Here is a 22,213-nt window from a genome sequence, read left to right on the forward strand (position 1 = left end):
GGGGAATAGGAAGAGACAGGAAACTCCAATGGTGAAGTCTCTGAAATTTGTCGCTGCCTGTGGTAAGGGCTTTAGGGAATGTATGAGATCCAGGGGGCAGTCCTGCCTAGTACTTTTGGCCCTGACTCAGAAGTGAAGCAGCCTGAAGCTTTATGGGAGCAGGGTGAAAAAAAGAATTAGATGGAATGGTAAAAGGGATGCCCACTGATGACCTCAGAATTGAACTTGCCAGGAGGTGTGCTGCTTATTTAAATTCTGAAAGATGCAGTGCATTTCATCTGCCAAGATACATAAGCAAAATTTATCTGCTTCTCTCTTTCAAAAATAGTCACTTTCCTTTTTTTCCCCCTTATACTGTGAATATGTGTTTAATCAGAGTAGGTTGTGTGGCAAGAAATTAAAGTGGCTGCTGGCAAATTGAACTTGAAAAAGGGAAGTTCTTGAAGCATCAGATAGTAACATCCAATCCTTGATGCCACCGAGCATCAAGGAATCTGGTGGATTCCTCTGGTTTAGGTGCCTGTCATGGGATATGAGCCGAGAACACCATTTATCTGTAAACGCAAGCATCTCTTATGTTTTCTCCTGCAAATGTTCAGACTGCACTTCAAGAGAGGGAGGTTTTACCAGGTGCACAAATGCCCATTGCTGCAGATTTGAACATCACAAGCTTTTTCTGCTGAAATGGTCAGGGACAGGATAAACAACAGGGTAATAAAGGTGGGTGGGGCCTGGGTCTTCATAACTTATTTAACATTCTAAATATTTAGCTGTTCCCTGGGCTACAATCTTTGGGCTTTTCTAATTAGAAAAGAAGTCAGACACTTCATTATAGTAGTATTGTGCTTTTGTTTCCTGTTGATAAGATCCTTCGGAGTGCTAGTGGAGTGGGAAGTATTTGGATGTGTGAGGTCCACTTCCTTTTTGGAGTTCTCTTGACTTGCATGGCTGTGTGGGCATTCATAAGGCCAAGGATTGGGTTCAGTTCCCCTCTTCAGAGGAAGCTGCAGGCAAGGAGAAAGTGGTCCACAGAATCTTCTCTCGGGTTACTAAAAATGAGAATAATACACATGAAGTACTTGTAAGCCTCGTCCACAGCTATACATCATAGGAAGCCTGTGAGTCAGGTACAGGCCAAGAAGCTGAGGTGCAGAGAGTGAGATCACTTGTCCAGTGGATGCAAGCTGTAACCCCAGGCTTTGGGACTTCGCTGTTTCCCACAAATGCATCTCAGTTGAGGGGGAATATGAGGGTAACTAGGAAAAATGGTAAATGTATTGCTGTTGAAGAAATAACTCTTGATTGTGTCCTACCAATGATAAAGGAACAAAGTGACCTTGATGTGGGAAGAAAACAGTGTAGCCATAGGTGTAAAATGAAAGACTCTGGGTTTTTGAGGAGGTCTTAGGTATTGTACTGAGTTCATTTTAGAAAGCTGTGTGCTGAAAGCCTACATGAGGAGAGAAAAAGAATCCAAACAACAGGTAACATTGTCTAGATTCAACATTGGGTTTATTTCACACCTGAAATCCATCTTGATCAGTTACATCAAGGCATCTGAGTAGGTTACAAGAATCAGGTGTTGCTCTCTTGAAATAATTTGTAAGTTTGAATCGCAGTGAATCTGAACTGTGAAATGTTGACTGTCTTTTCATATACTCTTCAGTTTGCTTTGTGGCCAATTGTGCAAGAACACTTTTCTTTTTCGTTTCTTACTTTCACTTGCATGTGTGTATGTGAAAGTTGAAAGTATAATCTGCTTTTTGAATAATTCAAATGGAAACAATATCCTATCAAGATTTCCTTCTTATCAGGCAGGCAAAGTTCTTCATGCTCTAAATGAAATACTCCTGGTCTCCAGGAGTATTGAGACTCATGGAAGTTCTTTGGGGTTGACAGTGGTGTTACCTATTTAAACAAAGTGTTTGCCTTCTGGAGAGAATTAGCATCTTTAGGAAGGAGAGGTGGAAAATTTGCTTAGAGAAGAGATAGGTGAACTGAAATCATATTCGTTGCTTTGTATCTCAAAGTATTTTCAACTGAGGAAGACCAGGGTCTTAAAGAGAGAAAGAAACTTCTAATACCATGGTGTGCAACCAACTGACTTGCACAGCAAACAATCACATGGCTATTTATTTCATTTGTAATGATCAAATGGAAAATCTGATTTGTTTATGAGCAACTCTTAAACAAACCAAAGTGAAACAACAGTCACCAAATTTGAACAGTAGAAAAAACTCAAAATATTAAAATTAGGCCTGTAGTTAGATTTTCAGGTCAAGCTGTCCTTGCATACATCTGATTAACAAGCCTATCTAAGGCCAGTGTTGGTCTTCTTTGCTGTTGGTTTGAGCTTTTAAAATAAAACACGTTTTCACAGGCTGTTTATTAACTGTAAGTATTACTACATAGTTTTGTTTTTTTTTTCCAGTTCACTTAGGCTGTTTTAAGTTTTTGCCTGACTCTTGATGAAATCAACTAAGGCTTGAAGTCAGTGACATGAATAACATAATTTCCATGATTCCTACCAGTTGTCATAGTGTTTGTGGTTCTGAGGCTATTGCTAATGAGGATGAGCTGAAACCACCATCCACTGAGCTATTCCTTGTATTGAACTATGTCTGATTCTTCCCTAAACTGGACATAGTTTAAGGCACTTGATGTGATAAATCTTTTCTAGCAATTCTAATGCTTATTAAAATTATGGTTAAACTATTTTATTCCTTCATTCAAATTTTTTGAGTACCTGCTATGTGCCAGGGTGTGTTCTAGATGCTGAGGTTACAGCAATAGAAGTCCTATACCTTTTAATTTTATTTTTTAAATTTTGGCTGCATTGGGTCTTGTTGTGATAAATGAGCTTTCTCAAGTTGCAGCATATAGGCTAAGTTGTAGGTGGGATCTCAGTTCCCTGCCAAGGGATCGAACCCTCATATCCTCTGGAAGGAGAGGCAAATTCTTAATCACTGGACCACTAGGAAAGTCCTTGAGAGTCCTATTCCTAAGAGGTCTTAAATCCTACTTCAGGGGAGTCAGCCAGTGTAAAAAGCAAATATTATAGTATGACAGGTAGTAAATGATATGAGGAAAAATAAAGCAAGAGTAAGGAGTAAGAGAAAACAACAGTGTTGGTGAAGAAGTGGATAAATTGGGACCCTTGTGCACTGTTGGTGGGAATGTGCAATGTTGCAGCTGCTGTGGAAGACAGTATGGCTATCCCTCAAAAAATTAAGCATAGAAATTACCAGATAATCCAGCAGTTCCGCTTTTGAGTATATACCCCAAGGAATTGAAAGCAGGAACTCAAACGTGTTGGTACAGCCATGCTCACAGCAGCATTATTCATGATAGCCAAAAGATGGAAATAACCCAGATGTTCACAGAAAGATAAGTGGATAAATAAGATGTGGTATATCTGCACAGTGGAATATTATTAGGCCTTAAAAAGCAATGAAATTCTGATACCTGCTGCAACAGAGATGAACCTTGAAAACATTCTGTTAAGTGAAATAGAAAGTAAAAAGCGTTAGTCATCACTCCGTCGTGTCCGACTCTTTGCGACCCCATGGACTGTAGCCCACCAGGCTCCCCTGTCCATGGAATTCTCCAGGCAAGAATACTGGAGTAGGTGGTCCTTTCCTTCTCCAGGGGATCTTCCCAACCCAGGGATCGAACCCAAGTCTCCTGCTTTGCAGGCACATTCTTTACTGTCTGAACCCCCAGGGAAGCCAGATGCAAAAGAGCAAATTGTATATGGTTCCACTCTGAAGAGGTCCCTAGGGCAGTCATATTCACAGAGGCAGAAGGCAGAAGAGTGGCTGCCCTGGGTGGGGGTGCTGGGGAATGAGGAGTGTAATGGGCACAGAGTTTCCTTTTGGGGAAGATGAAAAGGTACTGGAAATGGATTGTGGTGATGGTTGCAGAACAAAGTGACTGTACTTAATGCCTCTGAATCATGCACTTAAAAATGGCTAAAATGGTAAATTTTATGTTATGCATGTATATTTTACCACAATAAAAAGGAAGGGTAATAGCAACAGAACAGGGTAAAGGGGATCAGGGAGTACTGTGGTAGGGGTTGGGAATCGGGAAAGAGCTCATTAGTGGAGATCTGAAGGAAGTGAGTGGGTGAGCCAGGTAGGTGTCTGGTGGGGGATGGGTGTTCCAAAGGGCCAGAGCCGCAAGTGGCAGGTCCCTAGGGTGGGAGCAGGTGGGGGCGTGTTAGAGGAAAGGGGAGGAGGCCAGAGTGGCTGCAGCTAAGGGAGAGTGCTCGCGTTCCCGCCAAAGGAATCAAGGACAGAATGTGCAGGGACCAGGTTTTTGCTAGTTAGCCGTGATTTGTTCCCTGAGGATTTCTAAACTCGAGCAGAATTCTCCGTGGTTCTCAGCATCACTGAACCACCTTGTCCTCTCCAGAGAGACTTTGGGAGGCTGTCAAGATCATATTGGAACTTGATGTTGGGGGGTAGGTGGGTAAAACCCAGATTTTTAGACTGTCTAGTTAATCACCCGATATGTGTGGGACTGTAATTCACTTCAGGAGGAAAGGCATCTTTGATAAAATAGGTGAAGTTACAGTTGGCTTAGATAACAAAAATGTTCTAAGAACCTAGTGATATTCCTGGGGATTTATTTATCTGCATTATGAATCTTTTTTGCCCCGTGGCCACCCTACAGTCAGTCTGGTTTCATTTTAAGGAATTACACAAAGAGGATTCATGCTCTGCTATCTAATATCATCCTTGGGGAATATGAAGTTCCATGTAAGTGATTCTCCTTGATGAGTGAATTCGACCCCTCCATGTGTACAAACTTGTAACAAGGATATATGTTGTTACTTATTGCGTAAGATGTACGCATTCAGTTGTAAAACATTAGGGTATATAAACAAAAACAAATATTAAAAAAACCCAGTCACTCCTAGTCCCACCAGCTAAGATGAGAATTTCAGAGTTTCCTTCTAAGTACAGACATAAAAATCACATGTATGTTTAAATTTCATGAAAAGGGTGTCATGCCTCCTGTTTTGTGCCTTGCCTTTTGCACTCTCTATTGTGAATGTCTTTTCTTGTTAAGGAATAGATGTCTGAGTCATTTATCTAAAGGTACTTTTGATGGGATTTCATTGGAATGAGGACATGTATGGAATCATTAGGGTAGAAAAAGTGTATCTTTCAGGTTCCATCACCATGATAGAGTCCAGGTTTTCTCATTCATTTTGTACTGTTTTTATAACTGATTCACTTTGCTGTACGCCTGAAACACAACTTTATAAATCAACTATGCTCCTGCTGCTAAGTTGCTTCAGTCGTGTCCGATTCTGTGCGACCCCATAGATGGCAGCCCACCAGGCTCCCCCGTCCCTGGGATTCTCCAGGCAAGAACTCTGGAGTGGGTTGCCATTTCCTTCTCCAATGCATGAAAGGAAAAGTGAAAGTGAAGTCGCTCAGTCGTGTCCGACTCTCTGTGACCCCATGGACTGCAGCCCACCAGGCTCCTCCGTCCATGGGATTTTCCAGGCAAGAGTACTGGAGTGGGCTGCCATTGCCTTCTCCGATAAATCAACTATACTCCAATGCAAATTTTAAAAAAATTAGGGAGAATAGAATTTAAAAAGAAAACTAAATGGGAGGTAGGGTACTATTCAAATGTCAGTTATCATATTATGGAGATAAAGGCTAGTAATCTTTCATTTAAATAAGGAGTTTCTCATTTGTTCTCATTTGGTGTTCAAAGTCACCAAACCCTGGGAGGGGTGAGGGCCAGGCATTTAAAAAAAAAAAATTATTTGTCTGCATTGAGTCTGCGTTTCAGCACAGATGATCTTTGTGCATCGTGTGGGACCTTTTGTTGCAACACTGTACTGTTTCCTGGCCCCAGGGCTCCAGGGCACTCAGGCTCAGTAGTTACGGCTTGCGGGCTTAGTTGCTCCACAACATGTGGGATCTCAGTTTTCTGACCAGGAATGGAACCTGCGCCCCCTGCATTGCAAGGCAGATTCTTAGCCACTGGACCACCAAGGAAGTCCTCCAGGCACTCTTGTGTTTGTTGGCACGTAAAAGGAAAACTGTACTGTAGAAAATTGGAAACACAGGTAGTAGTAGCAGTCCTAGTATTATGAACCCCTCTTTACTCTTGACTCTTCACCCACCCTCCATAGTTTATCAGTTCATCACCCATCTTCTTTTACTGCATTCTCAAACATCCTCCCATCTCTTCTTGGATGACATTGAAGGAGATCTCAGATATACTAGTTCATCTGTATTGTAGTATATATTGCTGGCATTGGGAATCTTTAAAAAAGCATAATCACAATACCATTATCCATCTCAAGGGGGAAGAAAGCAAATTTTAAAAACTAGTCTGTGTTCTCACCTCTTTGATTTAAATAAACTTATTATTTCAACATACATATAACCATAACAGATATGCATATTTAACAGTTTGTTTGAATAAGGTACCAAATAAGGTCAATATATTACAAATGATTATTGTCTCTTTTAATTTGTATATTTCCTTGTTACCTCTTTTTCCCCCCCGTGCATTTTTTGGTGGTTATTAAAGAAACTGGGTGATACCATTTTCTACAGTCTGGATTTTGCCGACTGTATCAGCGTGATGTAGTTGAATATGTTCCTCTCTCCTCTATATTTGTTATGTTTAATTTTATAGAAGTAGGGGCTTGAGACAAGTGCTCAGGGCTGGTGCACTGGGAAGACCCAGAGGGATGGGATGGGGAGGGAGGCGGGAGGGGGGATCGGGATGGGGAACACATGTAAACCCATGGCCGATTCATGTCAATGTATGGCAAAAACCACTACAATATTGTAAAGTAATTAGCCTTCAACTAATAAAAATAAAAAAAAAAAAAAAAAGAAGAAGAAGTAGGGGCTTGATCAAAGTCACTTGCCCCCACCAAGTCTGTTTTGCGAGCTCACTCAGGGGAGTGTGTGATACGTTTGGATATACTTTCTTGTGATTAACATCAAGTGATGCTTACTGCTTCAATCTGTTAGTTCAGTTGAACTGTAAAGCTTCTATTTTTATTTATTTATTAGGTGGAATATTTTGTGAAATGAAACTTTCTCTACTTAGTACATTGGCCAAAAAGTTCACTCAGATTTTTCTATGTGATGTTATGGAGAAACCCAAACAAACTTTATGGCCAACCTAATATTTACTCCCCTAGGGCATGTTGTTGTTTAAGTCCCTCAGTCATATCTGACTTTTTGTGACTCCATAGCCTGTAGCACACCATGGGGATTCCCAGGCAAGAATCCTGGAGTGGGTTGCCATTTCCTTTTCTAGGGAATCTTCCTGACCCAAGGATCGAACCTGAGTTTCCTGCATTGGCAAGTGGATTCTTTACCACTGAGCCACCAGGGAAGCCCTCCCTAGGGTATAGTTAAAATATATAAACAAAAGATCAGTACTTCTGCCTCCCTGTGTGTTTTACCAGTTTGCAAAGGTAGCGAGTTGGTTCCCTAGCATGATCCATGGCAGTGGTTCTTCATGGGGGACGTGAGGCCATATTTTGGGACATTTTTGGTTGTTGTAACTGGGGAGAGGGTCCTCCTGGAATCCAGTGCTTAGCGGCCAGGGATGCTACTTGGGTGCCTTCATTCCGTCTCACAGCCCTGAAGGAACCAAAGGATCCATTCCAAGGTATCAGCAGTGCCCCTGTTGAGAAAGTCTATACCAGGATGACCGATTCGTGTGGTTTTTTTAGTATCATAGTGAACTCGTGAATTTAAACATGTTTCCTATGCTTCATTTTGTGTAGTTACCCTTACTGATATTCAGATTATCCATCTCTGCTCAGTAAGAGAGAGGCTACTCAAGTCGATTCAAAAGACAACCACCCCAGTGGTCTTAGACTTCCTGCTTCTTGTATGACGAGGTGTTCCAGGCTCATTCTCTGTATTCCTTGGTGCAGACCTGTCATGAGTCGTTTATCCAAGAAGCCCTAGTTCTTTTGAGTTCTCTTCTCGTTCTCATCATATTTTTTCATCAGAAAATAAAATGAAGGAAACTTAAAAGCTGAACTTTTGCTTTTTAGATCTGATCATCATTTGTTAATGTTTTATTGGAGGATAATTGCTTTACAGTATCGTGCTGGTTTCTGCCCTACAGCAACAGAAATCAGCCACAGGTATACCTACGTCCCTCCCTCTTGAACCTCCCTGCCATCCCCCGTCCCATCCTACCGCTCTAGGTTGTCATAGAGCACTGTAAAACCTGAACATTTTTATTTTTTAGAATTTATTTTTAATTGAAAGATAATTGCTTTACAGTATTGTGTTGGTTTCTGCCAGACGTCAGCATGCGTCAGCCTTAGGTATTCATATGTCCCCTCCCTCCCGCCTCCTTCCCCATCCCACCCCTCTAAAACCTGAACATGTTTAATGAAAGTTTTTCCAAAATGTAATTGATACATCCTTAGCTTTGGGAAGAAGAATTCTAAACACACTCTCTGCAAATTGGTCTCAGTTTTAGCATGCTGAGGCTGAGATTCATTTCTCCCCGGACAAGCAGGAATGTTACTCTTTCTCTACATCGATGTTTTTCAGACTGTGGCCCCATTAAGAAGTTGTGACATCTCCCTGGTGGACCTTAATAGGCAGTTTCTTTGATAAAGTAGACAAGAATAGAAAACATCAAAGTGTGGGTACTTAAAAGAACTCTCTGTGTGTGTGCGTGTTGCAACAGATTTCTCGTTTTCTGTACGCACACACTGTACACACACAGAATAAACATTGGGTTGTTAAGTTCAATGTATTTCTTGTGAGTCGCTGCCAAAAGTCTGAGAAACACTATCCAGTGTCCTACGTCATTATGGCTCCATTTGTGGCCACCAGACCTGCATCACTGGCTTCAATCTGAGAACTTGTTAGAAATGCAGACTCCGAGGCCCCACCCCAGGTCCACTGAATCTGAAACTGCACTTCAGCAAGATCCCCAGGGGATTCTTAACGCATGTGAAAATATGAAAAGATCTGTGCCGGATGGTGCTTGGCGGCCCCGTGCTTTTTCAGAATTTATTTTTATAATTACTTTGTTTTTGCATGGCTAGCTTTTACCTGTTGAAACTGATTTTTGTCCTTTTCCCTCACAGCCTTCTCATGTGCAGTTAAGAGGAAAAGTAGGTAAAATGACCAACTTAGGTGAGTGTATGGAAGTCTGGCAGGATTCTTGATAATAAAAATGGGAGCTTTCAGTGCTTACATTGAGACAGTTTTTCAATTGGCTGTTCAGACTGAGGTAGAGACCAAAAGCTGCACATAAAATTACTTAGGATTGTGAAGCCGCAGATATAAAGAAAGTTGTATTGTAACCGGTCATTGCAGACTTTGAAGAACTTTCAGTTTATAATGTTCTCTGACCCTTAGAGTCAGCAGAACTTCTAGACTGGTATAGTGTTGCTCATCAGAAAAAGATGAACAGATGAAAAAAATATTACTAGCCTCCAAGTTCTTCAGTGTTCATTTGCATTTCAGGAGCAGTTTTATCTGGGAAGTGATTTTGTTTTGCAAAAACAGCTTGAAAAACTCCCCATAACCCCTTGACTTGAATGTATTTCTGAACAGAAATAGCTAATTCAACACCCAGGCTTGGAGACATTCACCTATTTGCTTGCCATGTGTACAATCACATCCTGTCTCTGCCTTACCCCATGGGCTTTCTGCCCCTGACCCTGTCCCCAGCCCCTCTATCCACCTTGCCAGATGCTTCTCTTCTCAGCCAGCTCTTCCTCTTCTGGGAATCCTTCCTTGAAACTTAAAAGTGTTTGTCACTTGTGGGACTTCCCTGGCAGTCCAGTGGTTAAGACTCGGCGCTTCCAATGCAAGGGGCTCAGGTTTGATCCCTGGTTGGGGAACTAGGATCCAACGGGCCAGGTGGTGCAGCAAAGAAAAAAAGCAAAACAAAGCAGTCTTTGTCATTTGTGAGGCCTTGGCACTTTCTATCCGTGGGCCTTTTTGATTTTGATTCCCCTACTGGAGTACCTGACACTTAGTAAGCACTCATAGTTACTTGTGAATGAGGTTATTTATCTACGTTTTATCTCCCTTTGAAGGTTATAGGCTACTACTTTTTTTTTTTTTTTTAATTAAAAAAGTTATGCTGGGGCTTCCCTGGTGGTCCAGTGGTTAAGACTTAGAGCTCCCAATGCAGGTGGCCTGAGTTTGATCCCTGGTCAGGGAACTAGATCCCACATGCAGCAACTAAAAATCCCATGTGCTGCAGCTAAGACCTGGAGCAGCCAAATAAATAAAAATAAGTATTTTTTTTAAAAATTGTTATTTTTTTATTTTGGGCTGTGCTGGGTGTTTGTTACTACAAGGGCTTTTTTTCTAGTTGTGGTGAGCAGGGGCTACTCTCTAGTTACGGTGCTCGGGCTTCTCATTGGGGTGGCTTCTCTTGCCGCAGAGCATGGGCTCTAGGGCACTCAGGCTTCAGTAGTTGTGACCCATGGGCTCCATAGTTGCAGTTCCTGGGCTCTTCGAGCACAGGCTCAGTAGCTGTGGCACATGGACTTAGTTGCTCTGCAGCATGTGGGATCTTTCTGGAACAGGGATCAAACCTGTGTCTCCTGCACTGGCAGGCGAATTCTTTAGCACTCAGCCACCAGGGAAGCCCTGTAGGCTACTTCTTAATCTAATTTTTTGTATCCCTCTCTTGATGATGTAAGGGTTTCCCAGGTGGCTCAGCTGGTAAAGAATCCACCTGCAATGCACAAGACCCTGGTTCAATTCCTGGGTCAGGAAGACTCTCTGGAGAAGGGATGGGCTACCCACTCCAGTATTCATGGGCTTCCCTGGTGGCTCAGCTGGTAAAGAATCTGCTTGCAATGTGGGAGACCTGGGTTTCCTCCCTGGGTTGGGCAGATCCCCTGGAGAAGGGCATGGCAACCCTCTGCGATATTCTTGCCTGGAGAATCCCCATGGACAGGGGTACCTGGTGGGCTACAGTCCATGGGGTTGCAAAGAGTCAGACACGACTGAGCGACTAAGCACACACTTGAAGACCTATTTCCTGAGTTGGCCTGTTGCTTTGAAAAACCCCGTCTGCCATGAAGAGTAAAGTAAGGACAGGGCAGAAAGGTCTTCAGCAGTTCCTTGTGGTTGCTTTGAAGACTTGCTCAGCGCAGCTCCCTGGAGGGCGTTCGGCTTGGGAGGTTGGTGGTGGTTTACTGAGGGGAGTGGAAGTAGGAATGAGGCAGTGAATGAGCTGGTCTCAGGGTGAAACGGCGCTGCCTTGCTCAACTGAGGGATGGGGACTCCCAGGGACTGGGTGTCACCTGCCTGTTCAGTAGAAGCAAAACATGTGACATCTGTGCATCTGTTTCCTCTTCTGTAGCATAGGTGTAAAAATACCTGCTTTAGGGCATTGCTGCCAAGTTGTAGAATAATAGATGGTTGCACATGATCTCAGAGATCAGAACAAAACCAAACCTTTCCAGCAGAGTGGTTCGGCACCCAGGGGACATTAGGCAATGTCTAGGGACTTTTTTGTTGTCACGGCTGAGGGGGAGAGGTTGCTAATGGCATCTAGTGAGTTGAGACCAAGGATGTCCCTACACATCCTACATCCTATAGTGCACAGGACAGGTCCCCCACAACAAAGAAATTTTCTACACCCCCTGCCTTGCCCGCCCCCCACCACCCGGCCCATGACAGTAGCCTTGAGACTGAGAAAGCTTGTCCTGGAGTGATTTTTCCCAGACTTAGTGAGACTTTTATCTCACTCTAAGGATATTAACCTGACTTGCTTTTTTCTTTCTTTCTTTGTGTGTGTGTGTGTGGTTCAGGCTGTGGGCAGAGTGGGGTCTTCTCAGGCCAGGACTGACTTTAACTTTTTAACCAAATAAACACTCTCCTCATCCCTCCCCCCAAGCACTGGCCTTGGTTCCCAGAGCCCTGTGGTCTGCAGGCTTTGGCTACTAATCAGATATGTGACCTCCATGAAATCACTCAGAAGGTGTTTGTTTCCACCTATAAAATGACTAATTTTGGCTAAGTGACTTCTCTGCACCAAATGTAAAGTGCTCTGACTGCCAACTTTGAGCTCTCAATGGGCTTCTGTTACGTTGGCCTTTAGGAATAGGTATGGAGGAATAGGTATGTCAGCACTGACATCTTTTCTGAAAAACAACTCTGTAGATCAGGTACCATTTTCGGGAAGAGTGTATTTAACGGACATGTCTGTGAAAAAGCAGGTAGGTTTATCTCTGTGTGTGTGTGAGACATCTGAAAGAGCAATATTTAAACTAGAGAATGGCTCCGGACTTCAGATTTATGACTGTTACTTCTGAGATTGTCACAGAGGGCCCTGCTGAAAGTCGAAATCTCTGAGTCGGTGACTTCCTTTGGGACTGGCTGAAAATGAAAGCACAAGGCGATTTTCTGTGCTCCGGGGAGAAGTGCTTTGTGCAATAGAATAAATTATCTCTTGATGGGGACACGCTGCGTGTCTGAGGGACAGTCTGATTAGCCGCTAAAGGGACAAGAAGGCAAGGAGGGGGCTGCATGGAAATGTGGTTGGTGGCGGGGCATCTGTCCAACTAAAAAACGGGGTGCTGCTCATCCTTGTTTCACAATAAAGATGATATCGGCAAAATAGCTTTGCTCAAAGGAAGTTCCAAAATTAACTGTGAGATTCCTCAGTAACAGATGCAGAGGTGATTATAAAGAGAACCTCTTCTTCTCTTTCAAGAGTCTATAGTGAACAAAACAGGTTTTCTCTCACCCACCCCCTCCCCAGATTTACAGCCATATTACCATATATGTGCCTGGGCGAGGGCGTCTCACCATGACTTGTGCCTCTCTGGAGGGAGCGTCCTTGGCTACTAGCCAGAAGGTTGATCAAATGCTGGCCACTCTTCATTTTTCTGGGCATACTCTTGCTTTTCTTCTGAAAGCTCTCGTGGTTTGCCCAGCTTTGCCCACGGTGGGGGACTGCTTGACCTAAAAGTGTAAGTGATCCCTTTTTGTGTTGGCGGTGACTGTGGTCCCTCACGTTTCCATGGGGCCAGCTGCCTGTGACCTCTTGGATCTCCAGGCACTTAGTCTTTGTACATGAGCCCTCTTCTTCACAGCCTAACTTTAAAGGGGGCTTCCCTCGTGGCTCAGACAGTGAAGAATCTGCTTTAAAGGAAGCTTTATGACTTTATTCTTCTTAAGCGATCATTTTTAAAGCAAGCAGCAATGAAACCAGTCCTGAAAGACTTAGGCAAGAGCCCTTTGTTTTTAGGGGGTGGAGGTGATGTGGATATGCCAAGAAAGGGCAGGAAGGGCTGGTGGATTTCCATTGGCTGCATTTTTTCAGCAGAAGAATGACTTTCCAAGAGTATGGTGCTTTGGGGCCAAGTTACAAAACTTGGTGATGCCAGGGTGGACGGAGACGGGCTGTGTGGGTGTCGTGTAGTGGTCTGCTCTTCACCTGGTGGTGCTTGGGTGGTTCCGGTCTTACTTGAAATAGCTGGAGAACCTTTTGCTGGAATCGGCATTGGCATATTCAGATAAACGCCATGTCTCAATGTGTCCCCTTGTCTACGTTCATTTGGACTTGCTGGTTGATAGGCTGATTGTCAACTGATTATGAGCCCTAAAAAGTTTAATATAAGTGGTTTATGAGAGTAGAAAAGAGAACAGATCAGAAAATGTTAGGTAGCAAAACAGCAAATAGAAATGTTTCCTTTGTTTTGCTTCCTGTGTGCTTAGTCCATTTATTTCCTTTTTCTCATTTAATCCTCAACACAATTTTATGATCCCCATTCTGTAGATGAGGAACTCGAGGCCCAGAAAGAGTAAGTATAATGATTTGGTCAAGGTTACAAACATCCCATCACAGTTGTAATAAAGTCGCACGTTTTACCCTGGTTAAGTCCCACTGGAACTGGCTTCTTTTTTTTCCTCTAGCCTTACCCAGTAGTTTCCTTCCTTTCCCCATTAATGCTCTCAACTTTGTGGCTGGTTGTCTGTTTCATGAACTTACCAAACACTGCTCTGCTATAGGGCCTTTGTATCGTACAGAGCTATTTTCTCTGCCTGAAATGTTCTTCTGCCTGTTTTTTTTTTCTTTTTCTTTTTTTTTGCATGACTGCCTTTGTCTTGACTTTCAGATCCTACTTGCATGTCTCAACTTGTTCTCTGACCAGTCATAACTGGGTGACAGTTTTAATTCTCTGCATAATACTTATCATTGTTTGACTTGATTGTTTTATTTTTTGTTTACTGTCTTCACTAAAATATGCATGTCATGAGAGCCAGGGACCTTGACTGTCTCATTTGACCTACATCTTTAGCATCGGCTACTGCTAAGTCACTTTAGTCGTGTCCAACTCTGTGCGACCCCATCGATGGCAGCCCACCAGGCTCCCCTGTCCCTGGGATTCTCCAGGCAAGAACACTAGAGTGGGTTGCCATTTCCTTCTCCAATGCATGAAAGTGAAAAGTGAAAGTGAAGTCACTCAGTCTTGTCCAACTCTTAGCGACCCCATGGACTGCAGCCTACCAGGCTCCTTCATCCATGGGATTTTCCAGGCAAGAGTACTGGAGTGGGGTGCCATTGCCTTCTCCATCTTTAGCACCTAGAGTAGGGCTAATATGTAGTATAGGTACTCCATGTGTTGAATAAAAAGGATTTAGGTTTCAAATCAAGTGATCCTGTCTAAAGCCCTGGCTATTAAGTTGTATATTTTGCATTTTAATCCTGTTCTATCCAGTTTTTCATATTTATGCTGTATGACTCCTCACTGCACAGCCAGCCAATGCCAGAGTAAATCTTAAAATTGGTAGAGGCATTTTTTTCAAACTTTTGGGTTTTGATGCTTAAAAATTAACTGAGGATATGTTGAATTGGTTTTCAGGTCTCCTGTATCCTACCTCTCTGTATATTCATTCTGTTAATTTTTGAGAGTTTGATACTGAAACTCCAGCTAAAGATCTTATCTACTTAAAAATAATTATAGTGGAACTATATGTAACCTTGTTCTGTATTTTCCAGGTCTCCTGTAAATGTGTTTTCATACTTTCTTAATTTAAGAAAAAAATAGATGAGGACTGCAAAGAGCTTCTATTGACATAAGTTATACCAATCTGTATTTATAATATTCAGAATGAACACTTAGAAAATTCACACAGATAATATGAAAATTAAACTTATTGCATATTAATACAGTAACATATTTTTTTATGGGCAGTAATTATATTTTCCAAAACAAAAATTCAGTGAGAAGAGTGTCATTATTTTACATTTTTTTTTTAAATGCTTTTGTTGTTGTTTAGTTGCTAAGCTGTGTCCAACTGTTTTGTGACCCTGTGGACTGTATAGCCCGCCAGGCTCCTCTGTCCATGGGATTTCTCAGGCAAGAAAACTGGAGTGGGTTGCCATACCTTCCTCCAGGGGATCTTCCGGACCCAGGGATCAAACGCGCGTTTCCTGCATTGGCAGGCAGATTCTTTACCACTGAGCTACCAGGGAAGCCCAAATTGCTTTTAGATCTAGCTTAACAGAAGGTAACTGAGCTCAGACCTGCCTCTGCCTCCAATTGTTGTGACATCACATGTCTTGCAGCTTCTGGAGATTTCCACTGTGCATGAGAAAAGGCAGTGACACCTTGGTGTTCTTACGAAAATAGTTTTGACTTTGAAGATCCTCTGAAAGGGTCTTGGGAGCGCTTAGGAGTCTCTGGGGCACCAGTAAAAGCCACTGGTAGGATAGGTAACCACTTACAGAATAGGTAGGTTTTTCAGAAGGTTGGGTGGTGGCATGGAACATTTGAGAGGGGAAGCTGAAAGCTTAAGTGGCAGGATGCAATTGAATGTCCCTAAGTCTGGGTATTGTATCAGAGCTTTCTATTCAGACATAAATGCACGGGAATGCATTTAAGCTGTTCTTGCAAAAACAAAGTTGCTTCCCAGCTAAAGCTCCTCCTGCATTGCAAAGGAACATTGAGAACTTGGAAGTCAGTGGTGCTTGTGTTCATTATTTTTAGATGAGCAAGATTATACCAACCAGTCCAGAAGTTCTGTAGTGGGAGGGGTCATTAAACAATGAGAAAGCGTGGGTTCCTCTCCGTGTCTGAAAACAGTCGCTTCAGATGCAACTTCCTTAATGGCTGTTACTCTACAACCCCTTACTTGGTGGCGGTTGAAGCTTCTGGATTCAGATGAAGTTGTTTTGTAGGATAGAAATTAGATTGTCTTTAAGTTTTATTGCCCGTGGGTTCTCTCACAAATGGTGTTAAAAGTTTCAGGGAGAAGCTGTTAGAAGTACATGAGATAGTCCGTGCTAGCCAATTTCAGTGTTTAAGAAGGGTAGTGAAGTGAAAGTTGCTCAGTTGTGTTTGACTCTTTGTGACCCCATGGACTATACTGTCCATTGAATTCTCTGGGCCAGAATCCTGGATTGGGTTGCCTTTCCCTTCTCCGGGGGATCTTCCCAATGCAGGGATTGAACCCAGGTTTCCCGCATTGCAGGCGGATTCATTACCAGCTGAGCCACAAGGGAAGCCCTAGATGAGTGCAAACGCAGACCTCTGGGGAGGAGGTTGCGTGTGTCTTGGGTGATGTGTACAAGATTGTCACAGTTAAGGTGAGTGGTCAGTATAGCACATGGGACAGGTCATCGGGAAGTGAGTGATGGAAGGAAGAGGGCAGGCAATATGAGGGGTTTTCTGCCTGATACCAGAACTTGGAAGGGCCAGACTTTAATTAATTTATTTTAAAATTATAATTGAGTATAGTTGATTTACAGTGTTGTGTTAGTTCAGGTGTATAGCAAAGTGAATCACTTATACATATATATCCATGTTTTTTTTTTTTTTAAAGATTCTTTTCCCATGTAGGCTATCACAGAGTATTGAGTAGAATTCCCTGTGCTATATAGTAGCTCCTTGTTGATTATCTGTTTTATATATATAGTCGTGTGCATATGTTAATCCCAAACTCCTAACTTATCCCTCCTGTTTTGGAAAGGCTGAACTCAAGGGCAGTGTCAGTGGGTTTCTTTTTGTCCCCTGATGACCGAAAGGCTGTTTAGTCCCAAAGATCAGGTGGCTTCATCTTAGTGAAATACGAAAGGCTTGCTTCTGCAGTCAATAAAAATGGGGGAGTTTGTGGTTTGGGGGTCTGTTCACTGCTGTGAGGTCAGGATTCTGATTTCCTCTTTTGCCCATCCACCCTTGAGGTTTAAGTGATAACCTTAGTTCACTTCTTGGTTAACGAAAGTGTTCTAGTTTGGTCTCATTTCAGAAGTTGCTAAGTTTTCAAGTCTTGAGTTGTGAGTAGGCGAAAGTTGAGATGATGATTATTTTTTTTTAGAGAAATGAATATAAGGCATTAATTAAGTGTGTACAGTAGAAATAGATGGAAGAACTGACAATAAGTGAGTTTCTACCACAAAGCTTTTAGCAAAAGAAAAAAGAGGAATCCAAATCTGTCTTAAACTGCTTAAAATGAAATGAACATACTTCTTTTTGGATGAGGCTGTGCTTTAGGCTGTCTCAACACCGAAGTGGAAGAAGGTTCTAAATATTGAATTATCATTCCTTTGAAGAGATTTCCACCCCCACCCCTCTTCCAGCAGGGGCCTGGTTTGATGTTAGAGGAAGGGAAAGCAGAGTTGAGGTCTGGCTGTCTCAGGTATTTTGAAAATCTGGGGGCCGAGAAGCAGGACCTTGGATGACCTGTCTGAGTGTCAGCCACCTGATGGGCCTGCAGAGGATTGAAACATTTTTGGGACTTGTGTTTATTCAGGTATGTTTCCAGCAGTGCTGACAGAGTGAGAAGGGTCTATCAAGTAGGAGAATCACAAGTTATAGGCAGTAGGGAGGGAAGACTTCGAAGGAAGAAAAGTGAATGTTCTCATTGCAGTCTCACTTGAAAATAAAAAAAGTGAGCTCTTAGTAAAGGCTGGGTATTGGTCTGAGCGCTTCGTGCGGGGTTTTTGGTTTGTCCCTCGTGATAACCCTGATGAGAGGCAGGGTCCTGATGAGAGATAGGAATGCTACCCTCCCCCCGCCCACACACACACTTAATTTTTTTAAACATGCACAAGGGAGTTGAAATTCAGAAGTTATATAAGTTGCTTAAGCACACACAGCAGGTAACTGATGAAGATGGAATTTGAATGCAGGTATTCTAGGTTGATGTTTCTAGCCTTTTTGAACATACCAAGGGATGGTCAGTGGGAGACAGGTACTTCTTTCCAGGGATAGATATTAGACGTTTGTCTCTGGCTCCCAGCGTTTCAGAAATCTGTTGGAAAGAAAGAAAGGGCCAAGAGGCCTTTCTTCTCTGTTTTTGATCCAACAACATAAACTTGGCTTTAATTAGTTTTAGAAAAACAATCCCCTAAGAAACAGCGTAATTTCTTTTAGGCAGCAGATAAGTTGACGCTCTAGTACATTGAACCCAGATTTGACTGCTTACACGTTCCAGGCAATGTGCTAGAGGTTGGGAAGCAGTGGGAACGAATAATTCTGCTGTCCCGGCCCTCACGGCTGGGCTGTGCTATGCTTACTCACTCAGTCGAGTCTGACTCTTTGTGACCTCACGGACTGTACCCGCCAGGCTCTGTCCATGGGCCTTCTCCAGGCAAGAATACTGGAGTGGGTTGCCATGCCCTCCTCCAGGGGATCTTCCCAACAGAGGGATCGAACCCAGTTCTCCTGCGTTGCGGGCATATTCTTTACTGACTGAGCCACCAGGGAAGCCCTGCCCTCCTGGCCTCATGGTCTAGTGGTGAACACAGGTAAACTAGCAAACAAGTGAATATCTGATTTTCGCACAGTGGGAGTGGGCCCAGATGGTGTAATTGAGATGCTATATAAAGAAATGTGTTGCCAACATAGAACACAGACTTGGGGTGTCAGAGAGGGCTTCCAGGAGGCAGTGACATCAAACTGGGACCGTAAAGGTGACTGGGAGTTAGCCACAGGTGGGGGTCACAGGGAGTGTCAGGCAGCTGGAGCAGCAGATGCCAACACCTGGGGAGCAGAATGTGTACACAGTATGTTTGGGGAATCTGGAAAAATGCGTCAGTGCTTGAGGGTAAAAGCAGTGGGGAGAGTCCAGAGAGATGAGGAAGAGATAGACAGGGACCGGATTATGGAGCGCCCTGAAGAGACTTGGGAAGGTTTTAAGCAGAGGAATACATGGTCTGCTTTATGCTTCTAAAAGGTCATGCTGGCTGTACGTGTAGAATAATGGAGGTGAGAGAGAGGAATAGAATAGATGATCTTATTTGCAAAGCAGAAGTAGAGACACAGACATGGGGAAGAAATATATGGCCACCAAGGGGGAAAAGGTGAGATGGGAGGAATTGAGTGATTGGGATTGACGTATATATGTTTTTGATACTGTATATAAAGTAGATAACTAGTGAGAACGTATTCCCAATGTGTAGCACTGGGAAGTCTACTTAAGGTACTGTGGTGATGTTAATGGGAAGGAAGTCCCGATGGGAGGGGGGTGTATGTATACGTATAACGGATTCATTTTAGTACGTAGTAGAAACTAACACAATGATGTAAGGCAACTATATTGTAATAAAAATTTTTAAAAAATGAAACAATAAAAGATCAGAATGAAGCCCAATTGAGAAATGATTTTGCCTGAGATTTGGGGGGTGGGCAGAGGAATTTTTAAAAAGTAGAGGCTTCAAGAAATATATCCAAGCTTAAAATCAGTAAGATTTGATGTTCATTTAAATGTCATCATTCGTATATTTGACATATTTACTAAGCACCTACCACGTGGTCAGCACTGGTGATAGGAATGCAGTGGTATGCCAAACAGATCCCAGACCGATCTGGACTTTTATTAGGGCAAGAGATGGAACAGGCATGAGTGTGTTCTGGATCTGAGGGGCCAGCACGGGCAGAAGTCCTGTGATAGGAATAAGGTGAGAGAGGATGGGAGGTGCCCCCAGACTTTGTGGAGGCCGATGATGTGAGTGTGCAGGAGGAGAAGCAGATTGGGCAGACGGGTGAGTTCTTTTTGGTCCATTGAGATGCTGTGGGCATTTTGGAGCTGAACCCCAGTAGCTCTTGGCCAGGAGATACAGATGTGTGGCTCTTCGTGGTATAGAAGCCACTGGGGGCAGTAGAATGGACAAGACGACCAGGGAGGTGTAGGAAAGGCCGAGAGCAACACAGGCTGTGTGACCTCAGAATCGGAGGACCACCACCCGATTCTGCAAGGGGATCTCTGAATCGGAGCATTTTTATTCCTACCTTTCTTAACACATAGAATCCAGCATCCCGTTTCTTTCCACTCTGCTCAGGGAGCAGTTTCAGGGGACAGTGAATTGAAGCTGGGCCAGCGGGTGATGTGAGGCTCAGCAAACCTGCCACAGATCCATCTGCCCGCGGACAGCACAGAGGCTGGAGTGATCCACCTTTCTCTACCCCGGTCAAGCCTCTCTGGGAGAAGCCTATTTTAGGAGGTGCATTAACTGGTCAGAGCAGTGGCGGGAGGTGGAGGTGGTCTAGAAATACTGATAATTTTCATGGATGGCATGATTTAACTTCCTGCCAGATATCAGGTTGGCCAGAAAATTCACTCGGGTTTTTCCATAAGCACTTACGGGAAAAGCCGCATGAACTTTTTGGCCAACTGAGTACATCAGCAGGTGCTTTATAAAGGTGATCTCATGGAGCCTTATGACCACCTGCTGAGGGAAGCACTCTATTTGTCCCCCTTTTACAGATGGGAAAAGTAAGGCTTAGGGAAGGTGTGGATCTGGCCGGAAGCCCTACAGAGAAGAGGGTTGGAACCTTGGCTCCTGAAACTAGGCGGTGTCAGGAATGCGGGAGGCTGCTGACAAGAAGCCACGTCTCAAGGAGAAATCAGAGTGTTCACGTGTTCAGAGATCTTGGAGCATCAGAAGACAGATCAGTAGCAGAAATTCTGGGAGGCGCTTGTCATTGTGTGGGAGGAGTGGGGACAGGAGTGTTTGCCAACTACCTGTTTGAACCTAGGATAGGCCTCATTGCTGGTGTCCACACAGAAGACACAACCATGCCTTAAGCGACATGGTGGGGTAGGGGTGGGGGTAGTTCTATTATTGGGCGAGACATGGAATTACAGGGTTTGCAGGGTTGCTTCCGACCTTTATTCTATGATTTTGTATATTTGGAAAGTTCAGAATGCTCTGTGGTTGGGAATTTCAGTATAATTCTACATTGTTCAGCTTTTTCTCAAGGGGTGAATTAGGCAGGATAATTACCTTCCTTAAAGTAAAAATACGTCGTCATAGGACACAAAAGAGTCCATTTGTGTGATACCCTGCTGATTTCTTATGCAGGAGATCCTTTCCTTTATTGAATTTGATTTTTTAAAATTTATTAATTTTTTCCAGTTTTATTGAGATATTTGACATGCAACATTGTATAAGTGTAAGGTGTGCAACATTGTATAAGTTTAAGGTGTACACCATAATGATGTGATGTATGTATCTATTACAAAATGATCGCCATAGTAAATTTAGTTAACATCTGCACCACAGTTATACAGTTTTTTTTTCCTTTAAGATCTTTTCCTTTAAGATCTACTCTTGATAACTTTCAAATATACAATACAGTACTATGGCCTACACTTGTCACGTTGTGCATTGCATACCCAGAAGTTATTTTCTTAAACCAAACAGGAGAAGTTTAAAGAATTTTTTTTATTTTTAAAAATTGAAATGTAGTTAATTTGCAGTATTATATAAGTCTCAGTTGTACCACATAGTGATTCACAATTTTGAAAGCAATTTGAAGCCCTAAAATCAGGCAGAAATAACAGCTAGTGGACAGGGAAATGGTTGGAGCTCTGGAGCTGACCACCTGGGCTTGTTGTCATGGATGTCTGCTGACCAACTGAGAGTTTCTTAGCAGCGAGCCCTAGGTGTCGGATGTACCAGGGTCCTGCAGCTCAGGGGCAGGGTGGTACCAGCTGTTCTTCCGTTAGGTGATCCCCAGCCTCTGTGTGAGTGGCACGGGCGCCCTGGGTACAGTGATGAGGAGTTCAAAGGCACCACGGGTCCAGGCTCTCCCATCCTGCCTCTGAACAACAGGAAGTCATCCAGAGGATGGCTCCCAGGATGCCTTTCTACCTCCTCCCCTCCAGACCCCAGAGGCCTGTTCTGTTGACTCTCCTGGTGTTTGGTTCCAGGACATCCCTGATGGCCGTGCCCCTCCTTCCTCCTCTCTACCCCCTCCTCA

The 22,213-nt window shown here is 43.3% G+C and overlaps 1 protein-coding gene across 7 annotated transcripts in view; it reads left to right on the forward strand.

Annotated features, from left to right (window-relative positions):
* Nucleotides 1-22,213, forward strand: part of ITPR1 (inositol 1,4,5-trisphosphate receptor type 1) — a 346,469-nt gene that overhangs the window by 1,275 nt on the left and 322,981 nt on the right. The gene's annotated exons all lie outside the window — the stretch shown is intronic.

The sequence above is a fragment of the Cervus canadensis genome, chromosome 22, assembly GCF_019320065.1.
Source record: "Cervus canadensis isolate Bull #8, Minnesota chromosome 22, ASM1932006v1, whole genome shotgun sequence".
In the NCBI taxonomy this organism is placed as follows: Eukaryota; Metazoa; Chordata; class Mammalia; order Artiodactyla; family Cervidae; genus Cervus; species Cervus canadensis.